Genomic DNA, 6,059 nt, shown 5'->3' with positions numbered 1-6,059 from the left:
CCACACTCTATGATCCAGCCAGAGGCCTTCTTTCTGTTATTCTCAGGATGCTTTATTTCCCACCCCTGTGCCTTTGCACAAGCTGTACCTTACATCTAGAATGCCATCTCTCATCTGATTCTTAAGCTTCCTAGTTTCCTTCAATGCTCAGCTCATGTATTGAGCGACCTTTATCGTCCTCCAGCCCTTCCATTAGCACAATCTTTCTGTCTCTATATCTTCTTGTCTCTCTTTTTGTCCCTGTCTCTCTCTTTTTTCTCTCTGTCTCTGTCCAGCTCCATCTCTTCTGTCTCTTCGTGCCTCCTCTTGAAATTACTCTGTATCACTTTGTATTTACTTAGGGGTAAAGAAGTTGCTTTCCTTTTCTCTGCCCTTGTACACAGCAGGAGTTTAATAATTGTTGAGTTGTTGAATTAAATTGCAAATCTCCCCTGTATGGAGTCCAGTAGGGTGGCTACCATACTGTTGGGCACCATGACTTCAGGACAGTGACAAACTGAGAGTTTTCTTAGCAGTGTCTTCAGGATGCCCAGGGCGGGGGCAGCAATCCATGTCATATAAGGAAATGGAAATGTTTAGCCTGAGAAAAGTAGACTGGGGGTGGGGAGTTGGGTGGGGAGGGAATGATGACTGTCTTCATGGACATCAATGTTGTTAAAATGAAAAGAAATTACACTTTCTCCATTTGACCTCAGAGTGCAGAGCTAGAAAGCAATGGAGGGAAGTTGAGTAAAAATGGATTTAAGTTTGATGTCAGGGAAAGAAAAGGGCAGATGCATTTAAATTGCGCTTACTATGTACTGAGTCTAGAGTCAGTTCGACTCATCTTCCTGAGTTCAAATCTGATCTCAGACACTTATAGCTGTGTGACCCTGGGAAAGTCACTTGACTCCTTTTACCTCAGTTTCCTCATCTATAAAATGAGCTGGAGAAGAAATGGCAAACCACTCCAGTACCTTTGCCAAGGAAACCCCCAATAGGCTCACGGAGTCAGACATGAAAGAAATGACTGAACGACTTAGGTTAGCCACTGTGCTGAGTGCTTTTACAAATATCATTATTATATAAGATCCCCACAACAGCCCCGAGAGCTAAGTGCTGTACTATTATTATTGCCATTTTACAATGGAGGAGACTATAGCAATTTGAGGTTGTGACTTGCGCAGGGTCCTACAGCTAAGAAGTGTCTGATGCTAGATTTGAATTGAAGACTTCCTGATACCAAACCCAGCATTCCATTGCTGTGGCACTAGCGCACTCCTGATGTCAGGAAAGACTTTAAACAATTCAGGTTGTCCCCCAATGGGCTGGGCTGCCCCCAGAAGTGGTGAGTTTCCTCTCCATGGAAGTCTTCAACCTGAGACTGGGTGATCGCTTGATAAGTATGTTACAATGGGAATTCTTTCTGAGAGTGGATTGGACAGGATGGCTTCATAGGCCTCCTCCAACTCTCAAATTCTGTGATTCTGGGTATTGGGAAGCCTTGGATTCAAATTCTACCTCTGATAATTTATTAGCTGTATTAACCCTGGAGAATCTCTCTGTGCAACTGTAAAGCAAATCATGCTAAACCAGTCATCTTTCAATGATTACCAAAAGTAATAATAAAGTCCTTTTTCATTTGCTGTATTAATCAATAGGATAATGAGCATTTGTGTGTGTGTGTGTGTGTGTGTGTGTGTGTGTGAGTGTTAGCCTGTATCATTGCAATTACATTTCTTACTTTATTTATGTGAGGATCTTAAAAAAGACACTTTTGATTGTCTTAAGCTCCTAAAACCCCTAAAAAAAAGGATCAAAAAAGTCCAAGTAACTCAAATAAAATCAATACTGTGTATTGGTTCTGAGGCAAAAGAGTGGTAAAGGCAAGGCATTGGGGATTAAATGACTTGCCCAGGGTCACATAGCTAGAAAGTGTCTCAGATCATATTTGAACCCAGGACCCCCTGTCTCTATCCATTGAGCCACTAAGATGCCCTCAGAAGGTAAGGTGTTTTTTTTTTTAATAACATATATGTGAATTATCTCTGAAGTTAGAGGTTCAAATCTCACTTTTAGCACTATGTGACTTTGGCCTCAGTTTCCTCAAAACGAGGTCATTGGACTAACTGGCCTCTGGGGTCCCTTTAGGTCCAGATCTATGATCTCCTCAACCTATAAGAAGTACTTGGCAAACCTTTAAATGTTACATAAATGTGAGCTGATAAACTTGTGGTTGGCAGAATTCATTGCAGGTACAATGTGGGTGTTTTCACCCCGGATAAGTCCCCTGTTTTCTGGCCCTCGGAGTGTGACTAGGTGGGCATCTCCTAATAATAGCTCGCATTTCCATAGCAGTGTGCCATTACACCATGCTTCCTGGGGTGGGTGGTGAGGAGGCTCTGTACGGATGCCCAGGATGTCCTCCTCTCCATTCTAGGGGCCAGTTCCTCCTACACATGGGCAGGGAAATAGATTCATTCTGCCTTTTGAGAAGCAGCCTTAGCAATATGGCATCTACATATTCTATGCACAAGTTCCACATCATTTTTTAATGAGCCAGCTGTTCTGAATTTGTTGTCTCCACGCCATTGGGCATCATGGCCAAAGGAAGAGATTGAGTGAGGAGAGCCCAATTCCTAGGTCCAGTCTTTGATTAAAGGGCATCAATCCCTGGCCTAGCCAGACTGTTACTGTATGGCTCATGACATACAAAGAACTAGCAATGGTTGAACTGGGGAACTAACATGTTTTCCTGATCATGGGGTAGCTCAGTCACTCAAAGATGAAGGATGAGGACACAATCACTTTCACTAGCCTTGTTTTAAGTTATCTCAAAAAGTAAGGGAAGGGAGCAGCTGGGTATCCCAGTGGATGGAGAGCCACGGCTAGAGATGAGAGGTCCTGGGTTCAAATCTGACCCGAGACACTTCCTAGCTGTATGACCCTGGGCAAGTCACTTAACCCCCATTGCCTAACCCTTACCACTCATCTGATTTGGAACCAATACATAGTATTGATTTTAAGGCAGAAGGTAAGGATTAAAGAAAACTAAGGGGAAAAGGGAGCTCTTAATTTTCTATCTGAGAGTTACTCAGACTTTTTTGATCCTTGTTTTTAGGGATTTTAGGAGCTTAAGACAATCAAAGGTATCTTTTTTAATACCCTCACTTATAAAGTATGCAATATAATTGCAATGATGCAGGCCAACACACACACACAAAATCAACTCTCATTATCCTATTGATTAATACAGCAAATGAAAAAGGAATCTATTATTACTTTTGGTAATCATTGAAAGATAACTGGCTTAGCATGGTCTAGTAGATACAAAAATGAACTTAGAGTCAGGGAGACGTGGGTTCAAATTGAACATTTACTAGCTTGATGACTTTATAAAATCATCAAACTTTGATCTGGGATAATCCTGAAACACTTCAAGATGGGGAATGCTATCCACCTCCAGAGAAAGAACTGTTGGAGCCATATTTTACATCAGTGCATTTACTGTTTTATTTTGGGGTTTTGGTTATGTGTGAGTGTGCTCTAACAACAATGACCAATATGGAAGAGTGCTTTGTAGGACAATAAAAAAAATGAAAAAAAATCACTTATGTTCTCTGAGCCTCATGGCATTTCATCTGTGAGCTTATCATTCAAAAAAATCATGGATAAAACTCAAAATGAATGAAAATGTGTCTTCTACATTGAATGTTTGAAATTGGACGAAAATAAATAACAAAGTTGTAAATAGAAACGCCAGTCTGGGGACCAACAAAGGCATGAATACTTCAGTGGATTCTGTCTTCAGCAATTCTAATTTCTATATTTGTGTATGTGTGTTTTCTTCTGAGATTTTTGCCTTCATTACATTGTCTTGTACCTGTCACCATGATTAATTGTTACACCACATAGTAGTTCAAGAAAATCCCACCATTGCTTTCTAAATCTGCTGATTCCTGCCATATTTCAAGGAGCACAGACTATATCAAAATGATACCCGCATGAGTGCTTCTTAATGGGATTCCCATTTCCCATCCATCACTATGCTTCACATTGGATCCATCACTATTCCCATTTCTTCAAATGCCTTGGAATTTACCTTCTTTGAATATCTTGCTTAGCACAATCTTTCCTGTCATGCCTTATGGAAGGCTGAGGTAAGGCTTCTTGTCATTGAATGGGAAGGTTTCAAACTTCCCTACTTTTGTCAAAAACACCCCCATCCATTTACCCCAGCTTTGGATATAGCTTTGGATTCATTCTCCATGATTCATTTTCCTTCACTCCACATATCCTAGCAGTTGCCAAGGCTTTTTGATTCTACATCCACCATATCTTTCTTATGGGATTCTTTTTCTCCATTCTTTTTAGCCCCCACTTTGGTTCAAGGCTTCAATCTCTTGCCTGGATTCTTTTAAGAGCCCCCAAATTGGTGTCTCTACCTTGACTCTCTTCCTTTTTCAATTTATCCTTCATTTGGCCACCAAAGTGATATTCCTAAAGTACAGATGTCACTTCTAAGTCAATCTACAGTTACAGTCACTCCCTATTACTTTTAGTGTTAAATATAAACTCATTTCTTTGGTATTTGCAACCTTTACCAAGTTGGCTCCAACCTACCTTTCTAGTCTTGTACTTTAGTCCTCTTTGACCATTCAATGTTTTCATCAGACTGATATATTATGGCATTCAGTTTCAAAATTCTGTGCCTTTGTACAAGGTAGTCCTTATACCTGATGAAATCTGTCCCCATTTCCCCATGTGATCAAGCAGTTGTTTTTCTTCTGTGTTTCTGCTCCCACAGTTCTTCCTCTGGATGTGGAGAGCATCTTCCTCATACGTTCCTCAGAGTTGTCCCGGATCATTGTATTGCTGCTAGTAGAGAAGTCCATTACAATCAATTGTACCACAGTGTATCAGTTTCTGTGTATAATGTTCTCCTGTAGACCAGGAATTCTTAAACTTCAGTTCAAGAACTTTTTTTTTATTCAAAAATCTGATAACTGCATTTCAATATTAATTACTTTCCTTTGTAATCATATTTTTATTTTATGCATTGTGAAAAGGGAGTTCTTAGGCTTCCGCAGACTATTGCCAAAGGGTCCATAATACAAAAAAAAATTAAGATAAAAAACATTAAGATCCTCTGATATAGCTAAAACATTTTTTTCAGTTCTTTATTATTTAAAATTAAAATATTAACAGACAGAGCTGGGGAATCTACACAAAGAAATTTAAACTCTTAAGATACATAGTTACTGCCGTCATGGTCAGGGGTAGGGAGGTATCCTTGTTACTTAAAGCATTGCAGTTCAAATACTTTCATTTCAAGAATTATTTATTGAGCTTCTGTTATGTTTTTCATGCTCAGCTAGGTGCCATTCCTTTTTCTCCTATGAGGGAAGAAAGGAAAATCCTCCTCCCCCTACTCCCAAACACAAATTTTCCCATTGAATGGGGCAAGAGAAGGAAGGCAAAGGAATGTATGGTTGTTTACTACTACTACTACTACTACTACTACTACTACTACTACTACTACTACTACTACTACTACTACCACTACCACCAGCTCCATCTCCACCATCACCACTTCTACTACTACTATAACCACCACCAGTACCAACATTACTACCAATACTACTATTCCCACTCCCACTCCCACTCCCACCACTATTACTACGAATCCTACCACTATCTCTGTTTTACATTTATAGAACTCTAAAGTTTGTAAAGCATTTTACATATGTGATTTCACTTGAGTCTCATGAACCTGTGAAGCAGGGATTTATTTATTTTCATTTTATAGTTGAGGAAACTGAGGATCAGAGAGATTAGGCGATTTGTCCACAGTTATAAGTGACAATCAGAAGTTGGATTTAAATATAGGTCTCTTCTGATCCCAAGTTCAGCATGTTGTCCACTATCTCCCACTGTCCATCTGCTACAGAGTACGTCTGTTTCCCAAATCTGAGCCCCATGGTGACTATATTATGGGTTTATTTCCCAAATGGCCCGTTTGTTACTTCTAGAGAAAAAAATTGATTGTCAGCTCTAGGGGCTAATATTTATTCTGATTG

Source organism: Monodelphis domestica, chromosome 7 (genome assembly GCF_027887165.1).
Source record: "Monodelphis domestica isolate mMonDom1 chromosome 7, mMonDom1.pri, whole genome shotgun sequence".
Taxonomy (NCBI): Eukaryota; Metazoa; Chordata; class Mammalia; order Didelphimorphia; family Didelphidae; genus Monodelphis; species Monodelphis domestica.
The sequence above is the reverse complement of the archived record's forward strand: the minus strand, read 5'-3'. Positions refer to the sequence as shown.